Here is a 16,310-nt window from a genome sequence, read left to right as displayed (position 1 = left end):
TGCTTTCCCACTCTTCTTTTATTTAAAAAAAAAATATTCCAACAGCAGTCTTGTAAATCATTTCCTTTGATATGCTAAATGTTTTCTTCAGTCTCAGCTGCTCGCATAATTTGATGCTTAGCATCCTCTTGTTTTTATAATTTTTCTTACATTTCGTATCTTTGCTGTTCCATTTATGATAAAGGTGCTGTAGCAAAATCTTAATAATTTAGTAATTTTAGCATATTCTTGATCATCGTCTTTCTTACCAAAGATGCTTTCCCCATCTATTTTTCCCTGGCTAATTTTGGATGTCATTTTACATCTCTTAATCCTTGTTTCTTGAAGCTTTCCATGCCTTCCTGATACTGGAATACTGCCTATTCCATGAGTTAATATATTTTCTTGTTTACAAATTCCAGCTGATATTCAATTAAAATTTTCCTGAATCAAATTTAATTCCTCCTGAGTGGTATATGTCAGATATTTTTGACGTATCTGGAATTTATACAGTATACTTCATACAACTGTATCTACATCAATGCATATATTCTTCTGTAAAATTAATTGTTAGTGATGTACATGCTAATGCTAATGAGTAGAAGTATTATTGTGTTTGAAAGCTAAGCTGTGTTCATCATCTTTTCTTTCATTTCATTCTACGTATAAAACTCTACCTAGTAAAACTGAAAATGGCTAAGTCCCAAATACCATAGTTTTTCTTCACGTGGTAGTTAGTAACCTCTCTGACATCATTATGTATTATGTGCTATCATGTTAATAGCAGGAGAACTACTGATTTGTTTCATGTCTGAAAATACCACTATTAGATTCTGCTGTACATATTTCGCACTGTCTGAAGGGAAAATGCTTGCTGTTTTTTTTCCTGATTTAATCAAGCAATCCCAAAGAGTTCTGTTCTTTTCTAAAGGGAATAATATTCATAAGAAGGTCAAGGTCTGAATGTTGTTCCAGACTGAATCTGGTAGAAACAATCCGATTTAATGTAAGATTGACAACTGCTTCTCAGCTATCCTTAAAATAACGTATTAACAAAAATGAATGGCTTTCTTAGTCCTTTATTTTCCTGTCTGATGAATCTTACAACATGGATGTGCTGATCCCTCTGAGACTGTGTATATTTTCTAAGACCACTTCTCATGGAAGCAGCAGGGTCTCACTTCAGGAATGTCACTGTTTTATTTTAGCTCCAAGCTCTTTAGAGGAAAGATTTAGTTCAACAGTGGACTTTGAACAACAAATATTGTGGTCTATCATACACAAGAGACTGAACAAGATATTTGTGATGGTTCGTCTATTTTTAAAATCTTTAAAGGTCTTCAAACTTATAGAATTCATTTAAATGCATATTATGACTTAGGAAACGCTTGAGGTTCCAAGTGAACTTTGATATGTGTGCCATGCATAAAGTCATTATATGAGTTTATATACTGCAATAAAAGTAAATATAACAGTAAGTATATTAATGGCTCATTCATTAACATGGTTCATGTGCTTTTAGCATGACTAAAGGCTTGTAAATCGAAATTCTCTGTTGTACTGATTGCAGCAGAAGAAGCCATTATGTGTCAAGTAACATCAGGAGAAAATCATGTAATGGAATAATAGAATAGCTTGGGTTAGAATGGATCTTAAAAATAATGTAGTTCCAACTCCTGTGCTTCAGGCAGGGTTACCAGCCACTAAATCAAGAGCAGATCAGGCTGCCCAGGACCCCATCCAATCTGGCCTTGAACTCCTCCAAAGATGGAATGCCTACAGCTCTCTGGGCAGCAATGCTAAGGCCTCACTGTTCTCTGTGTAAGTAATTTCCTCCTAACATTTAACCTAAATCTCATTTATTTTAAAATCATTCTCCCTTGTCTTATCACTTATCAGGTATTCGTGCACTTAGTTCATGGTATACTGGTCATGAGACCAGAATTACACGTTTTTTGTGCACCCTGCTTCACTGAAGAATGTGTAATCATACAGCAAGTTGCAAGTATATTCTCAATATTTTCAATAGTGGCTATTGTTCTAAGGTGATTTGGAAAAATGGGTTCTAAAGCTCTTCAACAAGGATTTCAAAATTCTCTAAGCCTGGTCATGAAATAATCATATGTTCGCATTACTTCTTGGTTTTCTCATATTCTGCTCAAACTGTTTAAATAGTTTAAAACACATTAAGTCTCCCTGATACAAGCATATAACAATTCAGATAAGTGAAATACTGATTTCTAATTAGTATTTAAATAGAAATTGGTTGTAGATTGATTTTCTTTTAAAAAGACATTGTTGCTACTTCTAGTTAGAACTCCTTGCATACGAAAGCAATGAGATGAAATTGTATGCGTTGTATGCAACGTGCTTATTTATATCGTGAGTAGTCTGCTGTGATGTGTATTTTTGATCAGGTAAATGGTGGTCTTGCATAGTTAAACACATGCGTTTAAAACTTGAGAGGAAAATTATTAGCAGTAAATGAGTAGTAAATACCTGCACTTAAGTAAACTGAGCTATTTGCTATTCATTTGATCATGGAGACTTAACTCCACTAAATTAGGTATTAAAGCAATAGCAGTAGCATTTCAGCAGGGTGATTAGCTTGTACCAAGGAAGCAACCACAATAACTATTATGACAGTGTTATTTTTCTACTCTGAATGTGCACTAAACTTAAAATTAACTGCTGATAAAAACTTACATAGATGCATTTTTTTTTTTGTCACAGTATCTACAATAAGAGGGAGAACAGAGTACTGTTTGACTTCATTACACTTGTTTTTAGCATGCTTGAAAGATTTATGTGCAAGGCACTCTACCAAGATAGATATTGTTTCCTCAAAATAATTCCCAAATATAGTGTTTTGTTGTTGATTTTTTTTTTAATTAACTTATTTAATATCAGAGATGCAAATCTGTAAGAAAATAGGATGAAATCTTCATTGTGGTAAATGGATACTCAAGGTCTGAAATTTTTCCTTATGAGCTCTGGTCAATGGTTATTACTTTGCATTTGCCAACTCTGAGATAGTGTTTCTTTAGGAAAAGCTAGAAAAATACTTTTTTTTTTTAACATGTTTTTGTTGAAAGGCATTCTGAAAAGCTTTTTTAAAAAACATGTAGAAAAGGTAAGAGTGACCTTTGGATAGATTTACTTTATTTAGTTGTACTAAAATGCATTTAGTCTTCTAGATTGTGGATTTGACTCAGAGGTGAGCTTCAGATGTAAGGATGCTGTAGGAAGGGCAGCTGTGGGGACAGTCAGGATCAAGGAGAGGTACAAAACCTTCAGCAGCTTGTAGCTGAGGTCTTGTGCCTCTGTCTCTTCAAGCCTAAACATCGTGCTGGTTCTCAGCTCTTCCCACTCCGCACTGTGCTTCTGGTGTGAAGAGAACATTGGCCACGGATGGCAAGAGATATATTAACATTGGTTATTGACTTGGAAGGGTGATCCAGCAAATCTGCTGGCATTCTCTTACGCCCTCACCCACATCTAGAATCTTTCTGTGAAACATAAAGTGAAGTAGGAAAACATTGCTGGAGTATGGTCTTCTGATCTTCTATGGGCTGGAGAAAAATGGGTAGAAATTATGCTGGAGCAAACACATACTTCCCCTTTCTTCCTGTGAATCCATCTTGTAGCCTGTGCTCCTGTGGTGCTGCTTTTAAATACCAATATAATTAAAACAAAATATTCCAAGCTCAGATTTCACAAAGTATGTTTAGAAGAATGCAATCTCCATTGTGATGTCTGGCAAGCTAAATTGGATTTGTGAAGCTTGTTTATTTTCTGAAGAATAGTTGAAAAAACTTCAAAAATGTTTTGTGATGGAAATATTTATTGTTAGCGATGGTATTAGTATTTAAAGTCATTTCTTAGACCACATTCACTAAAACCTGGAGACATCACCAAATAATTCTATTTATTATTCAACTATCAAGTGTGATTAAAAAAAGTTCAGGTCTAATTTGTAACTATGGATGGTGGAAAAATCCTTAATTTTTAATTCACTCCCCACTCAATTTTTTAACTAACTATATTTTTGACTAATGCAGAATCAAAAAAGCACTCCTATTTAATTCATCCTACAGCTTGTAGCGTGCACTACCTGTAATCTAAAGGCTGTTGCACACAGTACAGCTAAAATTCAGTTTTCAAAGTCTCCGTTCCTTTAGAGATATTATCTTGCCCTTGTCAATTTTCCATTAAAGAAATGTCTGTGCCTCAGAATGATTTGTGTTTGACTCGTATCAGGAAATTGTCATGAGTTATATGAAGGGACTTTTAACTCATAGTGTGTTTTTAAATGTTATACCTAAACATCAGTCACATTAACAATATTTCTTTTCTGTTTTACACTGTTTAGTTGTGTTTCTGTTTCATATTTATAAAATCTGGTCTATTGTTGGTATCCCTTTTATCCCTTATGCAGCATGTGAATCAAATTTTAATAATTAACTGCATTTTGAAATATGTTGGAACTTTATATTTAAAAACACAACAGATACTAAATTGTTCTTTTACAGTCTCATGCCATTAACATTAGGGTTGTAGTTAAGCTGAAACATCGGTGGCTGCTTCTGGCAGTATCTAGCAGTGTCCACTGCTGTCATAACAAAATAATTCCCTGTGGACTTATTTAAATCAGTGACAGCTGTGTGAATTAATTTTGTGCTACTGTCTGGATGGATGAAATGTCATGTCACTTTGCAGGAAGTCCATTGTAGAACAGTGAAGGTTAGAATTAATCTGTACCAATATGTATGGTTTTTATTCTTGATATACCTGATCTGTGATTTACCCTCTAAAATCTGAAAGATCTGAAAGAAGTAGGAGCTGTCATGGAGAGATCTGCAGGTACTGGTGAAACCTGTCAAGCAATGTTTCTGTCCTGTCAGGGAGGCCAACATTCTGAGGAAGTGTGCATTGAGGCAGCTTTGTGGTGAGAAACATAATAAAGCAAAGTCAGGAGTATACTGATACTAAATTTGTTCTTTTGCAAGTAAGTTGCTGACTCTCAGGTGCTTTAGATCTGATCATAAAGGACTGAGGGTGCGTGCACCAGCACAGGGCCTGCTCCCTTGGATGCCCTGCATGCCTGGGGAGGTCAGCCTGAAAGCCGCATAGCCTATGATGAGAGAACCTACAGTGCTTCCAGCAGTGGCAGGAGACCCAGACCAGTTCACGTTTGAGTGGAAATAACTCTAGAAAGTCTGTTGTTCAAGCCAGGTTTTTGTGTTTGATGAGAACTTGTCACTGGTAGTACAAAACTTGGATGTAAAGAAAGAAAGGCATTGTCGCTCTTGCCTGTTTGGTTTGTATCAGGTAAGGAGAGCAGACTGCCCGAGCCAAACCAAGTATTCATTTCATATCAGCCAGCTAGTGTCTAAAGAAATTAAAATGCAAAAACTCCATAATTCTCCACTTCTTTTTCTATGGCACTGCTAACCTTTTCTCTGTGTTCTGTATAATTTCATCTTAATAAAAGGAACTTTAGGAAAAAAAGAGAGATCAGATAGTAAGAAACTTTTGTTAAACTGTGACTTACAGGAATGGAAATTGTGTTGTGAATTCAGTTCTATAAGCAAGGAATCCATTTATTCTTTGCTTATGAAAAGATAATTGCATTACTAATGCACTGATATCGTAATATTATAGCTACCTCTTTCATACAGCAGCTTCATTAATAGATCACAAATCAGTTTATAAATGAAGTAAATATAATTACCCTAATTTAATGCCACAAAGTCTGTGAAGAGACTCAGAAGCTTAATGAAGGAAGTATTGTGCTGCAGTTGCACATAATTATAATAAAACTAATGTTATTATCAACCATGTATTCATAAACCGTCACAGTAATTGACAGATCCAATAATCTTATTATTATGTATGGAAAACAGAATTCCAGTTTAAATTTCTTGATTCATACTTTGATTGTGTTTTTAAACCTATTTCCACATAATTATATTTAATTTATTTGTTTTGCTTGATACCGATAGGACAAGGGGGAATGGTTCTAAACTAAGACAGGGGAGGTTTAGGTTAGATACTAGGAGGATGTATTTCACACAGGGGGTGGTGACACACTGGAACAGGTTCCCTGAGGAGGTTGTGGATGCCTCATCCCTGGAGGCATTCAAGGCCAGGCTAGATGTGATGCTGGACAGCCTGGTCTGGTGGTTGTTGGTAAGGGGATTGAAACTGGATGATCTTTGAGGTCCTTTTCAACCCAAGCCATTCTATAATTCTATGATATGATAATTGTTTCAGCTGTATTCTGTATTCCCAAAGATGGCAGTGAAGATTCTTCAAAGGTATCTTTCTGAAACTAGGGGTATCTACAGAAGTAGATGTTAAAAAGAAGACAAGTAGAACAGAATATATGATTTCTATAAATTCTAATATATGAAAATACTGATGTTTTACTTTCTTATTTTTATTTTTTTGGTTGAGAGATGTAAATCCCACTGTGTATGTAGCCATATGATTTGTAGCCTCTGTACAGTGCCCTGCATCCTGTTCAGAGAGGAACATGTATTGCATTAAAAGACAGGAAAGCCACAGAACTTGAGCCCACAAGAAAGGATAAGGTCCCAAGCTACAATTTATGTGAAATGTTAAGATAATAGAAGTACAATATTTTGGATAATTTCAAAAATTAAAGTATTCTATTTCAGTTTTGGCCACACCAAAAATAACAATATTTTTTAACTGTATACTTTTCCTAGCCCTTTTGTTTTCCCCTTTTTTATCATGACTTTATTTTGCTTCTATAGAAAGTTCAGGTTGATAAGACACTGACTTCGCCAGTGCCCCCCTCAGGAGAAATATGAGGTAAACATTCAGCTTTCTCTTCATCAGCAACATTCTGACATTGAGTCAAGAAGTAAATAAAACTGTATTTAAAAGGGGTCACTTCTAACCTAGATCTTACTTTCCCCTTCCCTGTGTGGTTCCTTGAATAGCTTTCTTCTGGTCTCCTTGGTTCCCTCTTGTTCTCCATATGGGCTGGAAGAAATTCGTCTTCCAAGAAATGCTAAAAAAAAATATAGGAATCTCTTCACCATTTGTGACTATTTCTTGCAAATCTGCCATTATTTCAATAGCACAGCTTCTGCAAAGGTATAGCTGTGTACCCAGAAGATGCTCTGCAATGTCAACAGCCTTCCAGATCCTGCTCTGTATTTTCAGCTAAAAAAAGATATTAAGTGCATTTTGCTGATGGCATAAACAGGAGATGTGCAGCACCTCCTAGATCCATATAATTTTATTTGATGCTTTTGAAATTGAGAAAGCAATCCTACAAAATCAGTGATGTTGTCTAAGCCTTTAAAATTGCATCTGTCCTCTACTGGTTTAAGTGCTTTATCTGTAAAGGAAAGGTTTGATCAGGAGATGGTGTCTGGATGTAGGACTTGAGTGTATGCTAAGTCTGAGGGGCTGTTGACTCCCTCAAGAGTAGAGAGATCTTTCAGAGAGATCTTGACAAGTGGGGAAGCTGGGCAATCAGCAGCCAAGTGAAACAAGTGCCTAATTCTGCACCTGCTATTTTCATACTGCTGTTTAGCAGTTTTCATGTGTTGATGAAGTTCAGCTCGTTTGGTTTGTGTTTCCTGTTTTCATGTTTTTCCCAAATTACTAAGTGTAATAACAGTAAGAATGACTGGAGATGGAAATTTTTTTATTTTGTTTTTAGAAGGGAAAAGAATTTATTGAATTTTGCAATGAATTACTATGCAGTGGTCATTACTTTGGTTCTTTGATCAGTTTTATGATAGTCGGTAATGACCACCTTAGCCTGTTGTTTTTATGGCTCTGGAGACAATTAAGCATAGGGATAGCTTGCTTAGGAGAGTCAGAATTCTCATCAGAGCTTTTTTTAAGAAATAAAAAAATCTGTCAGGAATAAGACAAGTAGAACTCCCGCAGTGGGACAGACTGACTGATTTCTGTGTGCTGAATGTAGTTCTATGATTCAATTACTGGTAGAAATAGATCTTTACATGTAGCTATCAACCTGGTTGTTTAATAAGAGTAAAGCAATTTTTGGATTGCATAAAGACATATTTTTCTTCTTTCTGTAAGTTACAGTGAAATAAGATTTTCCTAGCAACAGTAGTAAATAATTTATTTTTTCCTCATATCAGAGTAGTGCAGTTTCTTATTTCTTCAAATGTTCAGCCCTAAATTTTATAGTCTAATCAGAAGTAATACAGGCAGTCACAATGTTCTATGAAGAAAAATCTCTAATGGTTCATTCTGCTCACATTGTGGTGGAAATCGTTCTGAGTTCGTCACATTGATACACTAAAGAAATGAATGGATACAGCTCATTATAGATAGAAAACTGTAGGCAAGATTAACATAAGATATATTTAATAACATGGGGATATACCCTCATTCTTCTTTCTTTCAGCATCATGCCATATGCATAGTGCTGCTGATCTGTGGGTGTTGTGCCTTAAACAGCTAGTCTCCCAGCTGAGGGTCAGCATCTTAGCAGCTGCTCCATGCATGTAGCTACAGGCGTGGTGCTGGTGGTCAGAAGCAGCAGAACAAGAGGATGCAAAAAGTCTGAATGCAACAAGCTTGATAGCCATTAAACCCTTTTCTTGTCTTTGTTCTTATGGTATGCTAAATGGTATGAGACTGGGTACACAAAAGCCGGAAGGTGAGCTAGAAACAGTCAGAATTCATCTCTTTCAGTGTTTTTACTATGTGGGAAAGCTAGCATCCCCAGTGATTATTACACTGAACTTCACATTCAAAACAACTTGTACCAAGAGTCTAATTTGAGACAGATTACTTTATGTAATCAGAACTGTTGTTAGCAAGGTATGAAAATGTAGAGCTCAGTTGCAACGTAGAAGTTAAGAAGAACTGAAACACTGTAAAGGGCGTTTTTGGGGTCCAAGGAGGTACTGGGGTGATGTGTACATGAACACCATTGGAGAAGGAAAGAAACAGGTTCTTCTACATTTAAAAATGGGCAGTCTATTTGGGTACTAGGTGTATATGCTGAAATTAAAAAATTTTCTGCAATTATGAGCAGATTGACAGTAACATGAAGATCATTTTCTACTGATAGTACTGATAGAGTGCTAATGCTGGCAGGGACTCGTGTAGAGATCTGTGAAGAGCAGGCCAGGAAAAATTGCTTTTCCTGGATCTGATTCCTGTAGCCAAGCAAGCAGTGTGATTTATTTCCTATAATTAATGTATTCAGTAATTCAGTTTTCTCCAGTGACTCTAGAATGTGTTCATTTCTTTTAAAATTAGTTTATTAGTCTTTTCCAACATCAATTTTGTGATTAGTTTTTAATATATACTCTGTATGATATTACTAAGTATGAACTTTCAAGAATCATGAATGGTTGGCCTAGAATTGGAAATGCTGAAATATTTTTTTCATTTCGACACATCTTTATATCCTTGTTGTCACCAGTTTAAGAAGATTTAAAAGCAGTCAATTGGCCTTTAAATGCCTTCAGAGATCCCACATAATTACACAGATGCCAAGCTCTACCCACAGGCAATCTGCAAAATTTCCTAGTGCTCATAAATTCTGTTCATCTAGACGAAAAAAGAAAATTATCATCCTTGTTAATGAATCTGATTTTAAAATGACCTGAGTATGGTGATAAGTCATTTAAACTTCCTTTTTTTGTTGATCTTAAGAATAATAAAATTTATGAAATATTTAATTTCTCAAATTAAAAATATCTGTTAATGTAATTTATTAACTTGACCAAGAGTGGAAGTCAATGTTATTTTATAGATGTCTTTTTATCAGTTGAGAAGGATTTCTTTGGCAATGAGGAAGGTAGTAAAGATACATTATGACAGATGACTTCATTAGCTTTGTGCAGAACAGATGGGCTTTTCTGTTACAGGAATATCAGGAGTGAATGTCGGGAAACGTTCTGTAGGAATGCTTGTTCTAAATTTCCTACTCCTTGTTTTCTGTTGATCTCATTATGCTTTGTAAGATGCATGGGTCAGGTGTTGTCACATTTAGTATTATTTTTAGAAGTCTCTTTTAACCTGAGCTGCCCCTCATAGTAAGCACAGTTTAAAGGATGCAAGATAACTTATGGCTGGCTGGTAAAGAGGTTGAGCTCTATCCTCATTCAGGACTGCAAAAAGAAAGAGAGAAGGTATTTGATGCAGTATATCATAGGTTCAGAAAAAGGCTTCTTCAGCAGCATAAATACAGAAGTACATGAACATGTGAGCATTCAAAAACACTAAATATTCAGTATCATGTGTATGGAATGATAGGCTCCATCTGAGAGACTTGTAGCCAAATTTTGGAATGTATGCTTACTTTAAGGTATGAAACTGGACATACATACTAAAAAGCTGTGTGCTGTAGACACTTACAGCAGTACTAGAATGAATGTTTTCTATTTATTTATTTCATAATTAAATAGAAGCATCTGAGGACTACAGATCGCCTGTTGTACTTCAAGTTCTGGGTTGATTTTTTTCAAACACTGTGCTTTATGAAAATTAATATAAATAAATAAACCAAGAAAAACTATACACAAAACAGATCTGAAAATCTGGATCTCCAAAACCAATATCAAGGTAAAAATGCAGACAACCATTGACTAAAATAAATAAAATGCAGAACAGATAGCAACTGGAGAAAGAACCTGATTCTCCAAGTGATTGGCTAGCGTGTTAGTAATTAAACTTCTAATTTGGATTGAACCTGAGCTGCCTACTCACTTTTCTAGGAAGAAAACTTTCTGAGTTTTTACATTGTCATTGGTTTGACTAAGCAGAAGCTTGCTGCTTCTCCTACATGTCACTGCTGAAGAGTGCAAATCTCTGGCTACTGGTCTCAACCACTTTGCTAACAGTAGCCATGTGACCAAACTACAATTTGCTCCACATACTGAAAAGAATAATTTCTAATTATCATTTGAACCATTTGGAAGATCCAAATCATAAATTAGTTGTCATAAGCTATAACTACCATTATGTAAAACTGATAAAAAACGGGAAGGAAAAGTCATACTGAAGAACGCTATCAACTTTAAACATGGATAAAAGAGATCACGCAAAGAGGAGTTGGGAAGATAGTGATTATTTATAACAACTTCAGGTTTAGATACAGTATGTTCTATAAATAAGAGAACAGGAAGAGAAAATAGCTGCCAATGTTTGCTCAAAAAAAATGAGCTTCGAGTTCTTGAAAGAGATGATGTAACTATTATGTTTTGTAATAAATGTGCCACAGGAAAAGATTTTTCAAGCCCTTCACTACTTCTTAAAATCCTGTCATTATAATTTTTAAATGTTCTTTTTTATCTACTTCCTCACCCTGTGATTCATTCTGTCAGCGTATATTTATTTGTGAGATAAAAAGACCTGAGAATTACATATGAAAGATAACACTCAGTGACCCCTGGCTTATCCTTTCTTTTGTAATCTTTTTTTTTTTTTTTTTTTTTTTTTTTCAACAGCTAGGCTTCCCGTTGACCTCAGGCTCTCCAACAGGCAGAGGTTCAGATTGCTCAACGTGTTCTTGTCTGGCTGATTCTCAAGAGCTGTGTTAAGACTCAGATTATTCACAGGCTGTTTAAGTATTTGCATCCTGGAAAAAGTCAGTCGTCTTTGTGCTTTGTGGGCGGTTGGTTGGTTTTGTGTGAGTCTGCAAGAATGTTTGCCTTTTCCTTCTTCATATGTAGAATATCTTTTCAGCTTAACTTTGCCATATGTTCAAGGGCCACAGCAAGACTTTGTTTTTCTTATTCACCTGAAATTGCTCTATTCCGATGTTTGCATTAGTTTAAGTCAGTTTGCTCTGGTCCTTTCTTTCACTAGAGCAACTAGAATCTCCAAAAGCAGATCAGTTTACCAAAATATCTGTTGGTTAAATGAACCAGAGCTAAACTGCATAGGTTGCTCACACAAGGTGTGCTGGGAAAGACCGCTCACTAATTTGCATGGTTTGAGGGCTAACATAAGGAAACTAACAGAACCTTTGAGTTTGAGCAAGTTTGAAAAACAGAAAATCTTAGAATACACAAAGAATTAAGTGACTTAGAATTAGACGTGGGTGCTGATGGTCTGTAATGTTGTTACAGGTCAACATCTCTGCAGTTGTCTCCCAGCTGGAATGACTGCTTGAGCCTATACTTTTAAATAGTTCTCTAAAGTCAGCTTAAAATAATATTTTTGCCATTTTTTATGTATGTTTATGGTTTCCTCTATTGCTTCTGCCCACAAGAATGTCTGATTATCAGTGTTCACTGAAATCTCTATAGGAATGCAATTGCAGCTAGCATTCCTCTGTGACTGAGCTCACTGGCTTGATTACAGTCTTCAGCTCCCAATTGTAAATCTTGTAACAAGAAAGCTGAACAAAAGAATTGAGAAAAATATCAGGGTCAGATCCATCAGTCTCTCCCCAAGAGTGCAAGATTGACAGGAAAATAATGCTTCATGTCTGAGTTCTGAAGTACCAGCCTTCCCACTTAGTAGAGTTCACATTTACAGGGATTGCCTATTGAAGCATCCCATTCTCTGTGCTGGCTCTCAAATAAATGCAGCTTTATCTCATCTGTTCACTTAGTATTTTAGAAAGTGAATTTCTGAATATTAGGGAAAATCAATACATTATCTTTTATTTGACAGTTTAGTATTTTGTAGAGGACATTCTGTTTCATGGAAAGCTGACCTGAGTTGTCAATGAGTTACTATTTAACACCTCAGAGCTTCTCTGAAGGAAGCTTTTCAAGTACACGGTTTTGATCTATCAACAGTGCTGTTTCACCTATAAAATCCCTCTCTGCTTCCTGAATCAAATTGCCAGTCATTGAAATTTTTACTTGATTTCTGAAATGTTTTAAGTGGATAGTATGGCTTTTAACTTCTTCAAATCTCCTTCTCTGCTCTTCTCAGAAAATGCCTTAACAGTCATAGGCAGAATTGGGCTTCTCTCAAAGTAGTTTCCTATCTCCTTACTGCAAAATCCATTAGTGTGGCATTTAGAACATTTAAAATAGGTGTAGAAAAAAGAAGTTCAAGTTTTAAATAAATCTAAAAAAATTCAACTCCCATCTTTCATCGTATACAGAGATCGTGCTAACATACCAGGCCACGTACCAGAATAAGGGTAGGAGCAATTCCCTTCCTCACTCTGCTGTTCAGAAAATAGTTCAGTGTCCTGGGAGTTCAGTCAAGTCAGGTCATGACATTATAGATGAGTAGTTTTGTGCATTTATTAGGAGAGAACAGTCTGTGGTTCAAGTTTCTTCTCTGAATATTCTTTAGAAATCAAGTGAATCATCCTATGAAAGAAACCAGAAATGAGTGCTCTAACTAGTAGGTCCATGCTTGTGATCTTTTTCTGGTTCAATAGATCTACATTTCCAGAACTGGAAAGCAGTTCAACAGAGTAAGATGAACAAGTTAAAACTCTTTGCACACTGAAAGTTGTTCAGTGTTAAGGTAATTAAAATTCCTCTCAAGAATAGTTTGCCTTTTATGAAGACAAACTTGAACTGGAAATACGCTGCTTATAAGTTAATAAGAGTAGTAAAGAAAGGTGCTTCTGATGTTTGAACTCTGCTTTTACTCACAGGTTTTCATTTTGCAGTTTTGTAAGCTCGGGAAGTTACTTTATTACTGATGGTTTGATGATTGTTTCTGAGAACATTTATCTTGAAAGTCTGTTTTATTTTTTTTTCAATGTCACTTCATTGAATTCTACAGGTCAGCCTTTAAATAAGTTTCTTTAATTGTCTTGTGTGGGAATTTCTGTGTTTTGCAGACTGATATTTATAGACATTTCTCCTACTTGCTCAAAGATGCCTTTGGAGACATTTTGGGGTGCTGCCAAGTTGTTAGAGCTTTGTTTTGCTAGACCTTTACTTAATAACTGTATCTTTCCAGTGTTGATCTAACAAACGGTCAGAATATCTGATATTAAAAAAAAAGTTATTTGTTTTAATGATGATTAATTTTTCTTCCAAGCAACTTGTCTGATAGCCTTCTGTGCAACCATTAAGAATAGGATCTTCTACTAGGATTCACAGCATAGTCTGTGTTCACGTTCTGCAAAAGTGGGGAGAGTTTATTAAACATGCCTTAAATTTGTTGCCTGAATATTCTTGAAGCTTCTAATTCCTATTCTGTTCCATTAATATTTTATCTTGATAATGTGTGTTACTTTTGTTTGTCCTGGGGCTCAAGTTGAAGTCCTATCACCTAGGCAAAGCACTCCAGGGATGACTCAGGCAGAAATCTCTACAAAGTCAGACTAATTGCAGAATGATAATTTAATGAAGCTCCATTTATTCACTTGGAATAATTCCCAGATAATAAAATAGAATAAAATGGGTCATTTTGTTAAGATAATTTCCTTTTGCAGAGTATAAAAAAATGAACGTAGCTGCTTATTGCTGGAGTATATATAATATAAAAGCATAGGTCACTCTGAATGTTGTAAATGAGTTCTGCTTTGAGAGATCGGTGATCTACAGGCAACATTAAAACCAATCTTTCTATGAAGGCCATTGTTCTGTAAGATGAGTGACTCACTGTGTAAATTGCATGTGCAAATTAGATAGGGCTCACGATATGTATATACAGTAACTGTGGATCATATAGAATACTTTATTTTATACTTGAGTACAACTCAGAAATGCAAAAGTAAAATAAATTGCTCAGTTGCAGCCTTGTCATACTAAATTTGATTGCTACTGTTAATAATTCATTCTGCTTAGTGATATTTATTCAAATAATAGTAGGATTTAGATTTAAACATACTCAAAAGGACTATACTTGCTGAATTTCCCAAAAAAAAAGGGGTGAAATGAAGTTTAAAAGACTTGGTTCCTCTCAGGTTCAACATTCCCCAGTTCACACACAGGGCGAGAGCTGGTTGCAACCTCCCTTAAGCAGCCACCTTTCATACTCTATGTTCTGGAGAAGCAATAAAAAACAAACAACAGCTCCTCTGCTGTGGGTTCTTATGTCACATGCAGGGTGCATCCAGAGAGGGGAGAGCTCTGTGTAGTACTGAACATATCTTTTATTGTATTTTTTTTTTAGCTACTTTTCTTTCACAAGTGCTTGTACACATGAAGGCTCCTCTGATTCTGCATATAAAGTGTGCTGAGGGTTGAATTTTACCTTTCTTGTGGCATGAGTTTTTCTGTGTCCCATGTAGATGACAAATGCTTACCTGGGAATTCCCAGGAAATGTCTTACTTCCCTGACCACGTGCATAGAAGCACAAGGAGCTTGGCATGCTCTTTAGAGAAGAGCAAAAGCACCCAGTTATGTTACTCAGGAGGTATCACCACAACATTTCTGAATTCAAAAGTTTGAAGAAGTAGAAACGATCTTAAAGAATCACGGACAACAGCTCTTATTCCTTCCTATTAAGCTTTGCATGTATAGTGTTCTTGCATTTAGACTATGGAAAGGAGCTTTGTGATGCACAGAGCAGAGCTTTTGGTGCTGTGGTTGATGGAGAGGCTGCTGGTTTTGCACTGACCTGGCTGGAAGACGTGCTAGCAAACCATGTGCTTCTGCCTTCCTGTCTGTCTTCTGCTGTGCTGTGGGGATCTTAGGGCATCAGGGTGTTAGGCCTTTGTTTAGAAAGGGATGCTGGGTAAAAGGTGTAAAGAGAAAATCTTTGCATTTTTTGTTGCTTTGTAAAGTGTGTGATTGTTTTTCTTTTATCTCTGATCTGCACTTCTTTCTCATATCGAATAAGCAATAAGCACAAAGTTAATTACTCTTGACTTTGTAACTTCTCCCATGAGTCACTCTCTCTATTTTATTGCAGTTCTTTTCCAAGAGTGTAATTATTATGCAACTTTTTTTTTTCCTAGCTGGGTTTTCTTTGCATGTTTCATCATAGTTTTGCAGTTTAGCTTTAATACGTGAAACAAACACGTTCTAAGCATTTTGTCAAAGTCTGAGGTGAGTACCTGAGAAATCCTTAACATTTAGTTCCAACTGCCTACATAGATCTATAGTAGAGTGCAGCCAGACAATTCCCTGCCACCAGCTTTTCCAACCACTTAAAATTTCACTGAGCTGAGTAGGACAGAACCGGTATTCACTGTATCTCTACTTTCCTGGTTGCTTTATCTGTACCAGTAGAAAGATGAGTTGAGAAGTGTTCCCCTATTTGCAATGTCAAGCCTGTAGCATGTTACATCCTTGCAGCCTTACTAGTGTAGCTTTATCAGGCAGAAGTCAGCAAGATTTTCTGCCCTAGAAGACAAGAGCTTACCTATGGTAAGCATGCTACAAAAGGTCAGACTGTGCCTAAAAGAGCGTTCTAATCGAAAAAT

Source organism: Tympanuchus pallidicinctus, unplaced genomic scaffold (assembly GCF_026119805.1).
Source record: "Tympanuchus pallidicinctus isolate F22 unplaced genomic scaffold, pur_lepc_1.0 scaffold16, whole genome shotgun sequence".
In the NCBI taxonomy this organism is placed as follows: domain Eukaryota; kingdom Metazoa; phylum Chordata; class Aves; order Galliformes; family Phasianidae; genus Tympanuchus; species Tympanuchus pallidicinctus.
This window is presented reverse-complemented; position numbering follows the sequence as displayed.